Source organism: Cavia porcellus, unplaced genomic scaffold (assembly GCF_034190915.1).
Source record: "Cavia porcellus strain 051 isolate PalLab524CR breed Dunkin Hartley unplaced genomic scaffold, mCavPor4.1 scaffold_21, whole genome shotgun sequence".
NCBI classification, from domain to species: Eukaryota; Metazoa; Chordata; class Mammalia; order Rodentia; family Caviidae; genus Cavia; species Cavia porcellus.
In genome coordinates, this window is record NW_026947504.1 from 9,585,955 (window position 1) to 9,606,755 (window position 20,801).

Here is a 20,801-nt window from a genome sequence, read left to right on the forward strand (position 1 = left end):
CTGTGCTGCTGCTGTGGGGACTTTCCAGGACACAATGTGTGAAAAATGTAAGTTTAGGGCCTGGTAGACAATTACTTTTTTAAATGATATTGAGGATTGCACCCAGGGAGCATTGAGTTTCTAAGACAGGACCTCGCTAAGTTGTTCCGGCTGGCCTTGAACTTTCAACTCTGCAGTATCAGCCTCTCAGGTAACTCAGATTTACTTTTAAGAAATCCTTCTAGCTGGGCATGGTGCTGCACACTTGTGATCCCAGTACTCTGGGGGCTGTGGCAGGAGCATTGCCACAAATTCGAGACTAGCCTAGGCTACATAGTGAGTTCAAGACACAGCAGGACCCTGTATCAACGTCTTACTCCCCATCAAAATATGCTTCTGCAAGCTGGGCATGACGAGAGGCTGAGGCAGGAAGACGGCAAATTCAAGCCCAGCCTGGAATACAGTGGGGCTGTGTCTTAACCACGGCCCCTCCTGAATGCCACCATGAAAATCACTCCATCCCCCCATGTATAAGAAGGTCCATACTTCATCACATATTTAGAAAGACAAACACTGACCAGGCTCGCTGCTCAAAGGGAATTAGAAGTGGGGAAGGGGATTCCAATGGGAATGGGAATTACTCTGGATTGAAGAACAATTAAAAGCAAATGTGGAGGGAGGGAGTAGGGGGAGGCTGTTTTGATGGTAATGAGTATGAGCAAAGCACACTGTATGCACTGAAACTCCCTGGGCTGTGAGCCCGGCAAGGAAGGTGATGAGGGATGATCAAAGTGCGTTTTATACGTGTACAAGTCTGCCCAGATGAAATCCAGTCATCTGTGTATCCTCGTATACGCTAATAAAAAAGCGGAAAAATAAAAGCAAACATAAAATCATGGTGTGATGGCCACACCGCGGTAATCCCAGTGCTCCGGCTGAGGCAGGAGGACTGCTGAGAGGGTGAGGCCAGCCTGAGCTACATAACAAGGGCTTGTCTCTCTTTCTGTCTCTGTCTCTGTCTCTGTCTCTGTCTCTGTCTCTGTCTCTCTCTCTCTCTCACACACACACACACACACACACAAAGCTATCAAGAAAATAGAAGAGCTGGGGCTGGAGATTTAGCTCAGTGGCATAAGTGCCTGCCTTGCAAGCAGGCAGTCATGAGTTTGATCCCTGGTACTGATAAAAAGGAAAAAGACCAAAAGAAAAGAAAAAGAAAATAGAAGAGTGTTTTACTGCTCTATGAGTATCCTCAAAATGAGTATTTTAGGACCCTGCACTGTGTATGCAGATGGCCCCAGTGTCAGTCTCGCGTCCCTTTGCTCTGTATTTTAAATACATATGCCCCTCCCTTTACAATGTTCCAGTGTGACGATTTTGAGTCCACAATGGTATGAAAGGGACCTGCACCGAGAAGCAGATGTACTTGGATTTTTGTTTTGTTTGTCTTTTTCCTTTTACCTTTTTCCTTTTCATTGGTACCAGGGATCGAACTCACGACTACCTGCTTGCAAGGCAGGCGCTTATGCCGCTGAGCTAAATTCCCAGCCCCGTACTTGGATTTTTGCACTTGAGCTTTTCCCGGGCTAGTGACAAGGCATGATGCTCTCTCTTGATCTGGGCAGCAGACGGCGGCAGATCCCAAGCAGGCACGAGATTATGAAAGGAGGTCATAGGTCCTCTCCAAGGATGACAACCAGGGCACTCAGAAGGTAGGGGTTTAAATGCATATTTGACTTACATTACTTTACACTTTAAAATATTTTATTTTAAGGAGAATAAAAGCAAGCAAAATAAAACAGAATAAGGTCATTCAAAACAAACCAATGTAAGTGACACAGGACTTCAAAACAATAGGAAACCAACAATGGTTACCGTAATGACTCTTCTTGTTTTCAAAATAGCTGCAGATACCTTCAGCCATAGTAAAAATCAAACAAAATAGAACAGAAGAAAACCCATAAGAACAAAACAATGAATGCAATACAGGACTTCAAAACAAGGTAAGAGTAACTCCAAAATGGCTACCGTAGTATGTCTTGTTATGTTTGAAATAGCTGCCCATGACATCAGATATAATAAAATCACACAAAACAAAACAGAACAAAAACCCAACCCAGCAAAACAATGAAAATGATACAGGACCTCAAAACAAGATGATAGGGAATTAACAACGGCTACTACCCAGGAGACCCCCCATAGATGCTACATTGTTACCCTCTCAACAGATGGTCAGACTATGAGCTTTAGGCCGGCAAAGTCAGTGAACAGTAAACACTGCAAGCATTACATTGTATTTTACCTGAGTAGCTGTCATCAGAGCCTGTGTTCTCTGGATCAGCAGTCACTGTCAGCAGGGTGGGGCGTGGTTTGGCTCTTCTTGCTCCCAGCCCCTGAGACCGCAGGGCCTGATATCTGGCTCTCCCCATGGGGGCCTGCACAGGGTGTTGATTCACAGGGAGGGCTTGCTTCTTGGTGACTCTTATTCTCTTCCCCTGTAGTCTGTGAGGGAAAAGGCTGGGGTCTGGCTCTCACCCATCTGACTTGCAATATTTTGGCTTAGGATATTTTCCACTTACAGTGGGTTTATCAGCATAGGCTGAGGAGCCTCTGCCCTTAACTGCATGGCAAGGCTGCACCCCTTGGCTTGGCCTGTTGCTCCCTAGAGATGGGTGCACTTCACGGCTCTGTTTCTAGCCTCTCAGGCTGGGGAGCACATGTGGACACCCTCTCTCCTAACTATCCCCGGCAGAAATCACAGAGGGACTGAGTTCCGATTGGGACTTAATGCAGGCAGTAAATGATAGGGCCTTCTCTATTTTTCTTCCCCTCCCCTCCCCTCCCTTCCCCTCCCTTCCTCTCCCCCACTCTCCCCTCCCCTCCCCTTTCTTCTCCTCTCCTCTCTTCTCTCCTCTCCTCTCTTCTCCTCTCCTCTTCTCTCTCCCTCCCACTCCTATCTGTTGTTCTGAAGACTAAACACAGGGCTTCTATACTGAGCTACAACCCCAGCTCCTTTTTTTTTTTTTTTTTTTGTCTTTTTGAGACAGGGTCTCACTATGTAATTCAGGCTGGATTTAAACTCACCTTGTAGTCCAGGCTGGTCTCAAATTTACAATGATCCTATTGCCTCCGTCTCTTGAGTACTGGAATGATAGACATGTACCAGCATCCCAGGTCCCTAGCCCCTTTTTAATTTTTATTTTATTTTTTTGACACAAGGTCTCACTAAGTTGTTAAGTTGCCTCCCAGAGTGCTGGGATTTCAGGCAAGTGCCACCATTTCTTCGTAAGTTATGTTACATGTTAGGTATTCTTCCCAGGAGCTTCCCGAGTGCCTTGGCTCCATCTGGGGCACTGCTGAGAACCCGCTTCTGAGGATGGCATCAGGAGCTCCGTGGGATCAACCCAGGAAGAACAATCACAGCTGATTTTCAAGGAAGAGACACAAATGAATGATGAACCTCAAGAGGCTGCCAGCCTACAAAATTCGGCAAGGACTCTCTGGACCCCAGCTCAGATCTAAAGGATGGCCTCCCGCAGGGCTGCCCCATCTGAGCTACCTTTCCTCAGGAGCCACTCACTTTCCCCTCTTCTAAGCAGCCCTGAGGTGCTTTCTTCCATTGAGAAGATCTCTCTCTCTTTCCTGTTGAAACCCCACTCACTTCCAATCCCTCTAGAAGTCTCTTATCAACACACAGTTCTTCAGCTGCTTCATCAGCCAGCTCTCTCCTCGTGGGATCAGCAGGTCCTGCCCATGTATCCAGGAGCTACCCTGCCTAAGTCCTGTCCCCCCACGGCAGCATACACCTGGTGGACAGGGGAGATGCGGGGAGAAGACCTGGCCTCTACAACCTGACCGTGATAGCTCTCATGTACCATTTACCCGCTGTTCCCCACTGGCAGGCCCATGGATGTGATGGATCTGCATTGCAGTTGATGATTTCCTGTCCAAGGTGTTTCTCCACCACCTTCTCCTCACAGGTGTTGATCTCCTTAAACATCACTTTTTTTTCCCCTGAGACAAAGTCTCACTAAATTGTTTAATTGCTCAGGTTGTGGTCTTCCTGCCTCAGCCTTCTAGAGTGCAGGGATTACAGGCGTGTGCCACCACATCCAGGTGACCCTTGACAAAGTGGTGACCCAGCCACAGTTCTCCAGGTGGCAGAATGTGGAGAGGCATGCGGGGCTTGAGGCATGGAATTAATAGTACCTATGTGGATAAAGGGGTAGATGGCTAGAGAGAGACGAAAGCTGGGGTCTCATTGCACACAGAGAAATTCTAATCTCTTTCAGCAGAAGGCAGAGACCTAAACCCCGGACTCCACAGTCCAAGTGACTGAATTTCAAAGAAAAACTCATGGCCAGGTAAATGGCTCTGTTAACCAAGGTTTTAAGACCCTGGTTGGCTAAACATGGAACCCTTCATAGCAGATGAGGTATATACATGGATACCCCAGAAGTTTGAGGACTCTCAGACTGGGCTGACCATTCTAAACCTGTGGAGGTGGCCGTTCCTCCCTGGGAGGAGCCAACATTCTCCCTGTGCAGGACAGTACTGCACAGGCCATACTCTAAAGGCTGCCGAACTGAATTGCACAGTACAGGAGCCAGGGATCTGAGGTGTGGACAGTCGTGCCATTGGATAGGGGCGATCTGAGCCAGTGTGGACCTGCTGATTTCAAGGACCCTGGGAGATGCACTAAGGGGTGCTCCAACTCAGCTTTGAAAGCTCCTGGGCAAGGAAGGAAGTGAGGCCCGTGCTGAGCAAAGCTGAAATTTCAGAATTTCCCTGGCAGGTAGTGGAGGAAGGGATTAAATGTGCCGAAATGGATCCTGCATTCAGCCAGAACATCTGTCTGATGATCTATTCCGCAGGAGGGCTCAGAGGATGCAGCTTTCACCAAGGGTATAAGGAACACACTACAAGGGGCACCGGTGTCACTCAATGTCAATGATGGCTTTCCTCTGCAGCTTGTATAGAACTCAGCTCCCTGATGGTGATGGCGGCACCCCCCAGGCAATACAGAACAGGGGGCAGTGGTTTCACCTCAGAGGATGGGGGCTGCCAAAGCTGAAGTGGTAGCCAAAGGTGCTGATGAACGTTAAGGTGATGGTTAATCCACCACAGGGCCGATAGAGTCAAATCCAATCATGTGTCACCTAATGATGGGGAAATGCCCAGAAAGATGTGATGTTTACATTCGACCACCAAATGCCCATGTGCCAGAAGCTTCGTCCTCAGTGTGGCCATGTGGGAGATGATGGAAATTTGAGGGGCAGGGCCTGGTGGAAAGTAATTAAGTAATAAAGGAACTACCCTTAGGAATAGTAGTAGGAATTATTGTAGTTCTTGTGGGACTCTAACTCCTAGAAGAGAGTTGTCATCAAAGAGCAGTACCAGCCCTCCCTTGTTCTCTGGCTTCCTGTTTTGCCCTGTGATCACTCTGTCCCATGTGTGTCCTCACCTAATGTCCTATACTAAGAGGCTTTTGCCACAGGCTGAAAACAATGGGGCCACCCACTGTAGGAATTCAGCCTCCAAAACTGTGGGCCACATAATCTTTTTCGTAAATTTCCAAATCTCAGGTATTTCCTTAGAGCAGTAGGAAATTGACTAATACAGGAGACTTTGTCATTTAGTATGCTTAAATATCATTTAGTGTACTTAAAAACTAATATGGCTACATCATTACTAAGCTATACAATCTGCATCATATATGCAGTCTGTCATTGACCAAAACATCTTTACAGAGCACATGACTATAAACAGACAGTCAATAAGAGTACTGTTCAGCCTGTAGCAGTAGATTCTAGGAATCAGACAGAGACCAACAAATGATCAAGGCCCAGTGAAAAGATATAATCTCTTGGCCAGTGTCCAGTTTTTGAAACTGGCAGCCATTGACTAACAAGATATTGGGTCTCTAAAAAGACATCCTATAATATTATAGCATGTAACAGCCCCCTCGTTGGCATGTGATGTCTTTGTATGTCCCCACAAAGGACCCATGGCCACTTTTTCCAGTCACTTGGCCCTGGAGAGCTGGGAATATTGTATCTAGATGTTTGAATGTAGGGTCTGATAGACACTGATATTCAAAGACCTAAGTGTCATGATAGTTCTCCAGTCAAGTGGGGTACAGGGATCCAAGTTATAAGTGGAATCCTGGTTAAGATCCAGCCTGCAGTGTGTCTACTGGGTGCCCATGGTCACATCTCCTCCTCTCACACCACCTCCCTGCCCTCTAACTGCTTCAGAATAGGTCGAATGTCTCTGAATCCCCTTCGTGCAAGGCGTGGGGCCCAGTATGCAAGAGATACGTGCGTAATAAAGCCCGTTGGACTGAAGCTTTTCTTGACCACTTCCAAGTCAACGGCTGCCATTCTTCCCCTGGATGCTCACAGCTTCTGACATTTAGTCTACACATTTGGAGCTGCCTGTGTTGCTCTTGATTATTTCCTTTTAGCTTCCTATTTTAATTATAGATATGCAGTAAGTTGTGAAAATAGCTCAAGAGGTCTTTTCCATCCTTTGGACCCTTCACTGAGTCTTCCCAATAGTGACATCTACATAACTTTAGCACATCAGCAAATCATTAAATTGAATCAGCACACTGCTATTAACAGGGCCACAGAGCTTTCTTAGATTTCACATGCACATGTATGACTGAATGTGTGTGGGTGTGCATAGTTCTACATTTAAAAATAAATCACCTTCATAGATTTGTGTGGTCGCCACTTAATCAAGATATAAAACTGTATCTTCATCAAGTGACTGCTCCTCCCTGTCCCCAACCCCAGACAACCACAGATCCTTTCTCTGTCTAAGATTCTGTCATGTTAAGAATGTTATGTAAGGGCCTCTTTTGAGATTAGCTTTTTGAATGCAATAAAAGGTCCTTGAGCTCCACCAAGTTGTTGCATGTGCTGATTTTTACTGCTGCGCATGATTCCATTGTGGATTGTACCACAACTCACCTACTCCCTCTGCAAAGGACATTTGGGTCTTTGCTACGTTCTGGCTCTTGCAAACAAAGCCGGTTTGAACATCCATGTGCTGACTTTCATCTGAACACACGCTCTCCTTTCTCTAGTATAAACACCCAGGAGTGCCATCGTTTCTTAAGAAAGCGTGTTTACTTTCTTAGGACACTTTTCACCTTTTTGCAGAGAGGTCCTACTGTTCCATGTCCCACAGCCCAGGGAAGCGCCAGCTTCCCCACATCCTCTCCAGCAGCAGTCCCGCCAGTGTGTGCTCTCTAGCTGTTGTGACAAGCATGCTGTGATATGCCGTGTGGTTTGAACACGCATTTTCCAGTTAGCGAGAGTGAAAATCTGTTCTCATGTTCATTTCCCAATTATATATTTATTCTCTTTGCCGAAGCCTGTTGATGGGCTTTTGCCTTTAATTGCCTATTTTCTGATCTTTGGGTTTTTAATCATCTTCATGCTGCATTCAAACAGAGCTTTTATATTCTGGATAGAAGTCATCTGTCAGAAAGATGACTTGTAAATATTTTCTCCCAGTCTGTGGCTATCTGGGATCTTTTCACAAAGCAAATATTTTAAATTTTGTTGAAGTTCAGCTTATTAATTATTTCCCCTTTTGGATTGTGATTTTGATGTCAGGTCTCAGAACTCTTCACCGAACTCTAGATCATGAAGACTTTCTCCCATGTTTTCTTTTGAAAAGTTTTATATTTTACATCTAGATCAATGATCATTCTGAGTAATTTTTTTTGTACCGCAGGTCAAACTCATGACCTTGTGCTTGCCAGGCAGGCATTTGTGCTGCTGAGCTGTGTCCCCAGCCCTTGAGTTGATTTTTGTAATAGAAGCTATAAAGTTTAGTGCAAGATTCATTCTCTCCACTGATTAATGTCTTAGACAATTATTCCAAGATCGTTTGTAGAATGTCCTCACTTAGTGATTACTACCTACTACATACCCGTCTTCCCACGACCTGAATAGAAAAACTAAGAGTAAACACTTGAACAAAACATCAAGGTCCAGTCCAGGGTTTACCCTCGGCATCTCTAGCTGAACTTAGCATGCATTCACTTCTTCATTCATTCAACAAATATTAATTGAATACTCATTATATATCAGGAACTATGTTCCACACTTAAAATACACCTGTTTTCATGCAGTTTTTAACTTCTAGGGGAGAATAACTACAAATAAGTAAAAAACGGGGTGTGGCAGGCTGCAGCAGCCCTAGGAGGACAACCATCGTGCCATGCTGGAACTTAGGACGCTGGGAAACCAAGCAAGCAGCCTGCCTCCCTGTAAAGCAATAGAGAGCCTACCGGTGCACGGGCTGAGAGTCAAACATCCCACTTCCCCCGCCCTCCTTTAGCAAATGGGAACCAGAGATCTGAGCATCTCTTGGGAAGTTGACCATATGCAATATAGCAAATAAGGGGATTTTACCATCTTTTTGAAGGCAAATATTTTTACTACTGTTTTGATTTATTCTGATTAATGGTACTGTTCTATTAAATTTTCTGTTTTGATAAGTTCTATAATGTTCTGCACTTCATTTTATTTTGCTATACGTGATTGAAAGAACAACTACTGGGGCTGGGGATTTAGCTCAGCGGCATAAGTGCCTGCCTTGCAAGCAGGCAGTCGTGAGTTCGATCCCTGGTACCGATAAAAATGAAAAAGACCAAAAAAAAAAAAGAACAACTACTATTGTGAAGATTACGAGGTATATCGTTATACCTATTACTGTTACCCCGATAACCAGCTGTGAAGTTCTGTACCAATTTCACTATGCTGTCTCAGTTGGCTTTGTTCTGTCTTGTTCTGTTGTATTTTACTACCTTAAAAATAAAAATAAAAAAATAAAAAACAACAAAAATAAGCAAAAAAAAAAAAAACGCCCACTTATCATTGTGGTAAAGTGTCATGAAAAATGGACTTCCGGGAGAACATGGTGGATAGATAGCAGCAGCTTCGGAGGCTCTCTGAGAAACCACACTTAAAATCCAGGAATGGTGCCGGGCGAGAAATCCTAAGCAAGGGGAGATATGCTTTGCCAACCCAGGAATGAACTAAACTAAGAGAAACCAACTGAAAACGCAATCCCAGTGACATAACAGGAACAGATAAGGTCTCAGCGTGGAAGCTAGACCCCGCACCACTGGAAGCTGCAATTTGAATTTCCTGCAGCCGCTACTGCGTCCCAATCAGCACGGCAAGAAGAGAGGCGCAAAAGCTCTGAGAGTGGGAAGCGGTGAATGGAGTTGAGAGCAGGACTGACCGGGAGCCCTGCATCGACCCACAGGAGTGAGTGAGCAGATCGGGGACCCTTCCATAGAGTAGGAGGCTTCAGCAAAGGACATATTGGGACTAGGCAGACTAGCCGGAACAGGTTGTTGCAGTGACTTCAGTCACATATTCCCCTCTCAAGCGGGATTGGTGGGGAGTGCTTGGCCTGTATGATGCCACTGACTAAGACCCGGTAGGCTAGCCCAAACCAGGTGCCAGCGCTTGGATGTGCACCCCAGCAGTGAAGCCTTCGGTAGGTTGACCTGGAGGGGTGAGCCCAGCAGAGGCTGCCCAGGTCTGTGTCTCCCTAGTACACTGCAGTGGGCAGGAGCACCTAGCCGGTGCAATTCAAACAAATTGTACTGACAAAGAAAGAAACTGGGCCTCCTATATTCGCTTGTATAAAAGGAACAAAAAATATGGGAAGAGGGAGCAACAAGAAAGGCTCCTCGGGCCCCAATCCTGAGAAACATGCAATATCAGACACGACATCAATAGACATAAAGCGCTATCTCCAGAGCCTCATAGATGAGTTCAGGAATGAAGTTATTAATGACCTGAAGCAAGATATAAGTAGAATAGTTAGAGAAATGCTAAACACCACCCAAGAAAAAACAGATGGTGGAATGGAAGAACAGAAAAAAAGGGGAGAATTGTTTGATGGAGAAAATAGAGAAAACAGAATACGTGAAGCAGGTTCAAAGAGATTAGCAAGAAACTAAAAACTCTATCGAAAACTGGCACAACAGCTTGAAAGAAACTAAGGATAGATTATCTGAACTGGAGAACAGATTTGTAATATGGGAGCATGAAATGAAAAACTTCTTAAAAATAACAACAACAACAACAAAAAAAAAAAAAAGCCCAGCAACAATACAAAGGGCAGAAGATGATAAGAGGATCTATAACTTAAGAATTAAGAACATAGAGGGCTGGGGATTTAGCTCAGCAGCATAAGCGCCTGCCTTGCAAGCAGGCAGTTGTGAGTTTGATCCCTGGTACCAATAAAAAAAAGAAAAAGACAAAAAAATTTAAAAAAAAAAGAATTAATAACATAAAAGAAGAAGTAGGGACACAAACAAATGGACTACAAAAGCCATTCACAGAAATAATCCAAGAGAATTTCCCTAATTTAGCAAATGGTAAAGATACTCAGATGTACGAGGCATACAGGACCCCAGCCACCTACAACCCAAACAGAGCTACACCCAGGCATATAATAATCAAAATTCCAGAAATCTAGTATAAGAACAGAATATTAAAAGCCATCAGAGACAAGAAACAGATCACTTACAAGGGAACACTCATCAGAATTATAGCAGACTTCGACTTCCGGGAGAACATGGCGGACAGATAACAGCAACTACCGGAGGCTCTCCGAAAGACTCGGCTCAGAAGCCAGGAATGGTGCGGACTAAGGAGACATAAGCAGGTGGAGATATGCTCTGCTGACTCAGGAACGAACTGGGCTGAGAGAAACCAACTTGGAATGCATTCCTGGTGCTAAAACAGGAACAGAAAAGCCTCGGTGTGGAGGCTGGACCCCGCGCCATTGTAAGCCGAGATTTGGGTTTCCCGCCGCACGGCGGCTGGCTGCCTCTACAGTGGCTCGGCAAGGAGAGAGACGCGCAGAAGCTCTGAGAACGGCAATCTGCGAATGGCAGGGAGGCGTGCACTGACTTTTGGTGAGGTGAGTGAGAGAAGCTGACACTCTACCACAGTTTGACTCCAGCGGAGGACTTTCTGGGTCCGAGCAGTCCTGCGGGAGCAGGGCGCGGTGGTGACTCCAGCCACACATCCCCCTCTCAGGCGAGATTGGTGAAAAGTGCCTGGCCCGTGTGATGCTGCCGGCGGACCTGGTAGGCTGTCCCAACCCAGATCCCAGAGCCTGACGGTGGCTGGGAGGGGAGACGCGTAGGCTGCCTGGTCCGTAACTCCCTGGTGCGCAGCGGTGAGCGGGAACACCTAACTGGCGCAATTCGATCAGGCTGTGGCTGACTGGGAGAGAAGCTGGGCCTCTTATATAAGCTTGCATATATAAGGAACAGAGAAGAAGAGGCAGCATGGGAAGAGGCAGCAACAAGAAAGGCTCTTCGGCCCCCAATTCTGAGAAACAGGCAATAGCAGACACCGCACCAATATACATAAGGCACCATATAGAGAGCCTCATAGACCAATTCAGGAATGAAGTTATCAACGACCTGAAGCTAGAAGTATGCAGAATAGTTAGAGAAATGCTAAGTACCACCCAAGAAAAAACAGGCAGTAGAATGGAAGAACAGAAAAAAAGGGGAGAATTGTTTGATGGAGAAAACAGAGAAAGCATAGAATACGTGAAACAGGTTCAAAGGGACTACCAAGACACTGAGAAGTCTATTGAAGACTGGCATAACAGCTTGAAAGAAACTAAGGACAGACTATCTGAACTGGAGGGCAGACTCGTAATATGGGAGAATGAAATGAAAAACTTCTTAAAAATAACAAAGAAACAAACAGCAATAATACAAAGACAAGAAGATGATAAGAGGATCCATAACTTAAGGATTAAGAACATAAAAGAAGAAATAGGGACACAAACAAGTGAACTACAAAAGCTACTCACAGAAATAATCCAGGAGAATTTTCCTAATTTAGCAAAAGGTAAAGATACTCAGATGTATGAGGCATACAGGACCCCAGCTACCTACAACCCAAACAGAGCAACACCCAGGCATATAATAATCAAAATTCCAGAAATTCAATACAAGAACAGAATATTAAAAGCTGTAAGAGACAAGAAACAGACCACTTACAAGGGAACACCCATCAGAATTACAGCAGATTTCTCGGCACAAACCATCAAATCACGAAGAGCGTGGGGGGAAATAATTCAAGCTTTGAAAGATAATAATCTCCAGCCAAGATTGAGATATCCTGCACAACTGTCCCTGGAAATTGATGGAAAAACAAGGTGCTTCCAGGATAAAGAGGAACTGGGGGAATTTGCAACCACCAATTCAACTCTACAGAGAGTATTGCAGGATATTCTAAAAAAAGAAAAATACAAAGAATCCAGAAATAATGGCAGAGAGGCCACAACAAATGGAGCAGAGAACAAAATGAAGAAGACAAACTGACAGCTACTGACAGAAAAAGAGCTCAACAGAAATGAGGCAGAGAAGATTGGATGATAGGAACAGCTATTTTGGAGAAAATGACATCTTAATAGGTAATACTGATTTAGTGTCATCTTGTTTTGAAGTCTCATCTAGCTTTTGTCCTTCTGTCTCCAATGGTCTAAATAGGTTGTATCTTACTGGATTTTATTATGTACGATAGTATAAGCAAAAACCTTGTAAAGACAAGGAGATTATACAGAAACTATTATTCATTTTCTGTTAGTCGATTCTAAATACTCTGTAATGCTGTCATTCTCTTGAATGGTTTTACATTGTTTTGATATACTTAATGCTACAGTATATGAAGTTGTACTCAAGGATTTCAAAGAAAGAGACAATATGGTAACTACTTTTAGGTTAGGATTATCTGGTGGTGAAACACTATTCTGCTTAAATGGTTATGTTTTGATCTGCGCTGTTTCATTGTTATGCCCTCTTTTATCTCAATCTCCACTCCATTATTTACTTTTTTATCTTTATCCTTTTAATTAAAGGAAAAAAATAGCAGGATATATTATAGTAACCCACTTTGACTTTTCATTACCTTGATTTAAAGCCCTGTATTACTCTCACCATCTGGTTTTTAACTGATGTTCCCCTATTCTGTTTTGCTGGATAGTATCAGGTTCGAAAGTTTAGGCATCAGCTGTGAAGATAATGAGATTCATTATGATGCCCATTCTCGTTGACTTTTATCTACTTTTGAAGACCTACAATGTCTCCAATGTTTTGGTTTTGTCGGTTTTATTCTTTACTGTTTTGTTCAATTGTATTATAACTAACGATATAGGCAATTCTATTAGAGATAGTGGGAGGCATTATAGTAACCATTGTTGATCACCTTGTATTATGTTTTTACATTATCTATTATGTCCACCCTTTTGACTTGACTGATTCTGTTCTGTTATGTCACATTTGGTTTTACTCTCTTCCAAAAAAGTAATAAGAACCGTGGGAGCAATGAAACCCAAAATGTGTAATAGTCATGGTACAAAAGAGAGGAAAAGAAAGTGCTCCAAACTATATAACTGCATGTATATTTAAGTGTATAAGATAGAAAATGATATCACAGAGTTTTATTGGATCAATGAACAGAACTGTTTGCAGTATCATTGATGGAATGTCCACTTTACAAGCTTTAATTTTGTGACTTGAACAATTATTTCTAAGATGACAATATGTAATCCATTAACTAGTGATTTCCTACTGTTCATTTTTTTTCTGTAAATCTGTATAACTTGTACCCTTTCCCTGCTTTTTTTTTCTTTTCTCCTTAAATAAAATTTTAAAAAAAAGGGGAAAAAAAAAAAAAGAATTATAGCAGACTTCTTGGCACAAACCATCAAATCATGAAGAGCACGGGGGGAAATAATTCAAGCTTTGAAAGATAATAACCTCCAGCCAAGATTGATATATCCTGCACAACTGTCCCTGGAAATTGATGGAAAAACAAGGTGCTTCCAGGATAAAGAGGAACTAGGGGAATATGCAACCACCAATTCAACTCTACAGAGAATACTGCAGAATATTCTAAAAAAGGAAAATACCAAGATTCCAGAAATAGTGGCAGAGAGGCCACAATGAATGGAGCAGAAAGTGAAATGAAGAAGACAAACTCACAACTAATGACAGAAAAAAAACTCAATAGAAATGAGGCAGAGAAGGTTGGATGGTAGGAACAGCTATTTTGGAGAAAATAAGACATCATAATAGCTAGTGCTGATTTAGTATCATTTTGTTTTGAAGTCCCATCAAACTTGTATTCTTCTGTCTCCATCGGTCTTAAAAGGTTGTATCTTATCGGATTTTATTATATATGATAATACAAGTAAAAACTTTTATAGACAAGGAGATTATACAGAAACCATTGTTCATTTTCTGTTAATTGGTTGTAAATACCCTGTAATAATGTCATTCTCTTGAATGGTTTTATAGTGTCTTGATATGTTTGGTGCTACAGTATTCAAAGTTATACTCAAAGATTTCAAGGAAAGAGACACTATGGTAACTATTTTTATGTCAGAATATCTTGTGGTGAAACACTATTTGCTTAAATGGTTATGATTTGACCTGTGCTGTTCTGTTGTTATGCCCTCTTTTATCTCAATCCCCCCCTTTTTTAATTATTTACTTTTTTCTTTTTGTCTTTTTGAGGGAAAAATAAATAAAATATAGCAGGATACATTATAGTAACCTACTTTGATTTCCTATTAACTTGATTTGAAATCCTGTATCGCCCTCACCATCTTGTTTTGACTGATTTTCCCCTATTCTGCTTTGCTTGATAGTACCAAGTTAGAAAGTATACACAAAACTGTGAAGACAATAAGATTTATTATGAGGCCCAGTTGACTATTATCTTCTTTTAAAGTCCTGTAATGTCTCCAATGCTTTGGTTTTATTCTTTACTGTTTTGTTCAATTTTATTATAACTGGAAATTCTTCTTAAAATAGCAAGAGGCATTATGGTAACCATTGTTGATCACCTTGTATTTTGTTTTTACATTATCTATTATGTCCATCCTTTTGATTTGACTGACTCTGTTCTGATATGTCACATTTGGTTTTACTCTCTTCAAAAAAAGTAATAAGAACTGTGGGAGTAATAAAACCCAAAATGTGTAATTGTCATTGTACAAAAGAAAAGAAAAGAAAGTGCTCTAAAGGTTATAAGTGCATATATGTTTAAGTGTATAAGATAGATAACCATATTACTGGGTTTTGTTGGATCATTGAACAGAACTGTTTGCAGTCTCACTGTTTGAAAGTCCACTTTATATGCTTCAATTTTGTAACTTGAACAACTATTTCTAAGATGAGAATATGTAATCTATGAAGTAGTGATTTCTTACTGTTTATTTTTTAAATTTTGTATTACTTGTACCCTTTTCCTCTTTTTTTCCTTTTTCTCCTTAAATAAAAAAAAGTATCATTAAAAATGAAAACTTTATGATATAAAGAATAATGGGTCGATGCACCCACAAAATGGCTGAGGAGCCACTCTCAGAAGACAACACCTCAGTAAAGACCTTAGGATTTCTAACATTATGAATGTGATAAGGGGAAGGGATGCCCAAATTAAGGGGAGAAGCCGTAACTACTGGTTCGGCCATCTGCCCACACCTATGGGATGCAACAAAGCACATATCATAAATGTTTATCATGTTAAAGCTCATTAAGTAAAAGACAGAGGACCATTAATATCCTTGAACATATTCTCCCTCACTTAACCCCTCATTCTTACAAAGCTTTAGAAGTGCTTTCAAGAGTAACTTCGGTTGAGCCATCATGGCTGCCCAGAGTCCTGACGTGATTCCCAAGCCTCTCCTTTTATGATCTTTCAGCTTTGAGGAGTAGCCAGAAGCTGAGCGGTAGCGATCTTATGATCCTGTCTTTGAGTTGGATGGCTCAGCAGTGATACTCACACTATTTTTTTTTTAAATCATCTCTTGTAAAGACATTCATGAAAGAAGACTTTCAGAAGTGCTTTAGGGAATAGTGAGAATAGTGGGATAGGGCCAGGGATACAACTCAGCAGCACATCACCTGCCTGGCAAACGTCAGGTCGTGAGTTCGATCCCCAGTACTAAAGGAAAAAAAAAAAAAAGAATGATGGGATAAATATAAACACGTTCAAAGCAAAGGGAACTATTTTGAGGGGGATTAATGGGAATGTGTCTTTTATTGTAATACATTATTTAAACACTGATCATATAGCTTGATTGCCCCTTGTATCTACCCTCCAAATCCCACAGTTCAGTACAACTGTATCTCCTACAAAAACATCCACATTCTTATGTCCAGTGGAAAAGACAATTTCAAAAATGTCAGTATTCTTTCTTACCATTAGCCACCAGAGTCCCCTAAATTCCTGAGTTTTTCCCTGATGTCTGAATGTAGCTGTTACGGGTTAAGAACTGGTGGTCAACTTAACGCCAGCTGTATTACATCAGCATGGCATTGAGTGAAGATGCTCCACCTGAGGAAAGTTGCCAGGATAAATAGGTGGAGAAGAAGGGAGGTGTTGAGGGTTGAGGCGTTAAGGAGGTATTGTGGGTTCTCCTACGAGATGCTGTCTGAGCTGTTGGTTCTCCTGGAGAAGCTTTGGTCCTCACATGGAGCATTGCTTGCTGGCTCCGGAAGGGGAAGATGTGTGCTGCTTGGTGTCCAGGATGAACTCCTCACGCTGCTTCCTGGCACGTTCCCGACTGTGCTTGTCGGAGGAGGAGCTCGGGGCCTCAGTGTCGCTGAGGATGGCTGTGGTGCCTTTCAGGACAGCCCTAGTCTTTGTTGTGAGTGTGACTTCTCGGCTCCAGCGTAGAACCCTCATCCCACTAGCACAGCTCCTTCATCCTGCTGGCATAGACTTTCTGGCTTCCACCGCTGACCCTTGGGTCTTCCCGGCACGGGTCCGTAAAAGAGACTGGCGTGAGTCCTTGTTGTGGGCTCTGGGCCTCCAGTTGGACTCGTGGAGGCGTTGTCCTGAGCTCTGGGTTTTTATCTGGACTCATGTGGGACATTGCTTTGGGGTTTAGGCTCTTGACTAAGTAATCTATGTCTTTGGTGTTGCGGATAGATTTCCTGCATTTTCCTGTGTTAACTCGTGGTGACCATTATAAAAATATTATAAACTCCATGTTCTAATCCTAGTTGTCCTGTGTACAACCCCTGACTACAACAGTAGCCATAGGGAGTGAAAAGCCTCCAGGTATTTGAGAAGGTTACAAGCAGTTTGAGGGGTTGCTGAGTCTTTGGGCTTCCTTATAGATCTCTCAAGTCTGCCTGGGGAGAAAGCAGGGGTTTCCAGCCCTCAGATCGGCTGGGGGAGGCCTTGGAAGTCAGTCACTCCCGATGGACAGAGAGCAGGCGCCCACTGCTGCTTTGCCTGAGGCAGTCACCCCAGCCCACCCCACCCCAGGAGCTCTGCAGGAGGAAGAGGTAGCGGCTTCCCCAGCCTCAGCCTCCTATGTGATTGGCTGTCCAGAGCCCAGAGTGGTTTTGCGGTTCCTCGTGGATTTTGGATGTTCATAAAACAAGCTGCCAGCTGCCTGCCTGCCGTGGGGGAGGCTTTGCGGGGCCAGCTCCTTACTGGGAGCCGGGTGGGCTGAGAGATTCCCAGCTCAACTGGACTGTGAGCCTGCTCACCAGCGATCTTCCCTGCATGGAGGAAGGAGACCATGCTCGCAACTCAGAGCGTGCTGGCAAAGCAGTAGGCAGATGAAGATTTGTACAGCAGCATCTGGGGGAGATTTTGCAAAGGCTTCCAATTTCAGTCCTCCGCTGGGCTCCTCCTGCTGCAGCCTTCTCCTGGCTGCGCCTTTCTGCACTCAGGTCTCCGGAAGCTCGGCAGTGCTGAGCACAGAGCTGGGGCTGCAGGACTCCCACCTCTCCTGGGCACCCTCAGCCTCTGTGTTTTGGGAAGCAGAGACTTCTGGGGAGTGGGGTACTCAGATTCCTTTTCTCCTGCGGGCATTGTAGGCACAGACAACACAAGTGCTTTTAATGTCCAGGCACAATCAGATCTTTGCTGGAGGACCTGGGAAGACCTCTATTGCTTGTGGAGAGAACAGTGCAGTCCCGGGGCCCCAGTAGGTCCTGGCCCTCTGGGAATGTGGCTGCCAACTCTGGGGCTGGAGCTCCTCTTCCAACCTGCCCAGACTCAGGGTTTGTCCCCCAAAGTGTGTCCATAGGATAGGAAAAGGGGACCCTGGCTGGCACAGGATCAGTCTCTTCTTGCACTTGACACTTACCAGGCTTGACATCTGTGCTCAAACATTTCACTCTCTTACCTGGACCTGAAGGCAGCACCCCCTTCTCTTCTCTGGAGACCAGAGACACCAAGATGCCCATGAATGGGCAGGCTTGAGTTGTGGTCTAAGAGTCACCTATGTACTTGTGACACATCATCTGCCCTTCTATGTATTTATTTATTTTTTTAAAACAGAGTCTTACTAAGTGGTTGAGGCTGGCTTTGAACTCCCAGGGATCCTCCTGGGCCTCAGCCTCCTATACCCTGTGATTACAGACATGAGCCACCATGCCTGACCACCCTTTTCTTGTTTTAGCCCCTTACTTCAAATCTCAGACCACCAGGGTCCAGCCCTGCTGCACTTCTCAGAGGCTTAAATAATACCCCAAGGCTCATAGAAATTATAAGAAGTATTCATAGTACCATACTGCTTTCATTTAAACCCTGACACCCTACTTACTTGCTCTGTGATCTTGAATAAATCAGATAATCTTGCTGATCTCAGTATTCTTTCCTACAAAATGGGAACAATAAAAATACTTCCTCTCCTATAAAATGGGAACAATAAAACCGCCTTAAAAGACCATGCTGAAGATTAAATGAAGTGATTTATGTAGCACGGTCCCTGACTTATAGTAAGTGTCTTTTACGTTACCTTCTAAAGTGTCTGCCTCTTGCCTTGTATTCCACCAGACGATCAGTGATAGCGACTAGTAGAGAGGATTAATCCAATTAGCTGGGTAATATACTACTAAGAACAGCAAAGCCTTATATGGCACTTGTTTGTGCCATATGGTGCTCAAAGCACTTGATAGATCTTACTTAGTTAATCTGCTTAATAACTCTCCAAGATAGGTTCTGTTGTTACACAAATTTCAGAGGAGGCACAGAGAAGTCAAGGAAACTGACCCGGAATCTACAGCCTTAATTCTGACACACCTGATTTATTCCCCAGAAAGAACCCGACCACAGAAAGATGGTCAGGCTGGGCTTGTAGTGCTTCCTAAAGCCGCCATTCTTGCTTAGCACCTGGCACGTCTATGGCACCATACTGTTGGTAAACCATTTTGAAATCTGCAAAGCACTTTTCACACACCTGCAGTTTATCTGCTCCTTGCAGGAATTGTGTGAAGGAGGTAGAAGAAAATGATTGTTAGGCTTCTCTTACTGAAGCATGAAAAGAAAAGCAGTCCACCCAAGGTCAACCCACTCACATGCTGTAAGAGGTCTTCAGAATCGAGATGCAAATTCTCTGATACTATCTGCCTTTTGTTGATGCTGAGGGCAAGTTTCTGTATCTGAAAACTAATATAATAATGCAAACTTAGAGCTAGAATTTAGAACCAGGACATGTAGTTTGAGTATTTGAATACCTCCAACCATGGGGAACTCACTACCTACAAGAGGACTGAAGTGTGAATCCTGGTGCAATGTGAGAAGGACGTGGCTTGGGGCATGGCTGGCCTTGGCACTGTCTGCCCACAGGGTCAGCTTCAGCACTGAGCCTCTCTGAGGACCTTGCACAGCTGGGCCCACGAGGTCCCCTCCCATCCCTGCCCCGGAGCTCTCTTCCTCTCTGAAACCGCAGTCCCTCCCTCAGAAGGGAACCCTCTCTGCACAGACTGGTTAAGGTTTATTAGCCCTTAAAATTCCTGTGAGATGAGTTGGTATTTATTTCCCTGCAAAGCTTATGTAACCGTAAGAGGATACCAGGGCTGCCAAAGCTGTCTGTGGTTTGGATGGGGCTTGCAGTGGTTTCTTCTGGGAGCTAAATATTATAATGAATGAGCTCATACTACCGTTTTCTTTGGACGTGAGTCCCAGTGGCACCCAGAGCTATGTTTCAGATCCCCTGCTGTTTCAATTCAGGCTGGTACCCGTGTGCAGAGTGAGGGCAACAGGAAGAACAAAATTAATCTCTTGAGGCAATTTGGCCACTTGGCATCTCTGAGCAGGCCCAGATCTGAGTCTGGGGCTGAGATTTGGGTGGCCCTGACTGGGTCACTGGAGAAGCTATGGGAAACACTGGCCTTGCGGCCACTATTCAACCCAGCCTGCGCTTTTATAAAGATGCAGATTCCAGGCTTAGAACAAGCAGGAGTAGAAGGGTCTAACTGCTGGGCAATCATAGGCCAAGCCTGGCCACCAGCCAGAGCTGCGGGAGCCTGAGGCTTCAGCCCAAGCTGTTGAAAAAAACGTAGCTTTTATGGGACATTTCTACTCCTGTGTAGAGTGATGGGGTCTGGGTCTCCAGCACCACCGCTGGCCACCTGACACTGGGCAACCATTGTAACCTGTCATTACCTCTAAACACAGGTGGGTGTACCTAGAAACCCTCCCAATGGGGCTGTTTGAAAGATTAAATGTGAAAGCACAGAAAAAGATCATGCATATACCTTGCACTAGTAAAGAACTAAAAAAATGTTAGCAGTAACTCTCATGGTCATCAAATTCTATCCTCCTAGCCACACTGTGGGGAGGAGGACTTGATCTCCACTGTGCTGGTGAAGAAATCAGGCTTAGAGGACTTACACCATCAATGGGCCACAGAGCTGGGACATGACAACCTTGTTTCTAGACTCCCGCTGCCCTGGTGGCGATGGTGAAGGTGACCCTGCCTGGATTCCTTCTTTGAGGAAC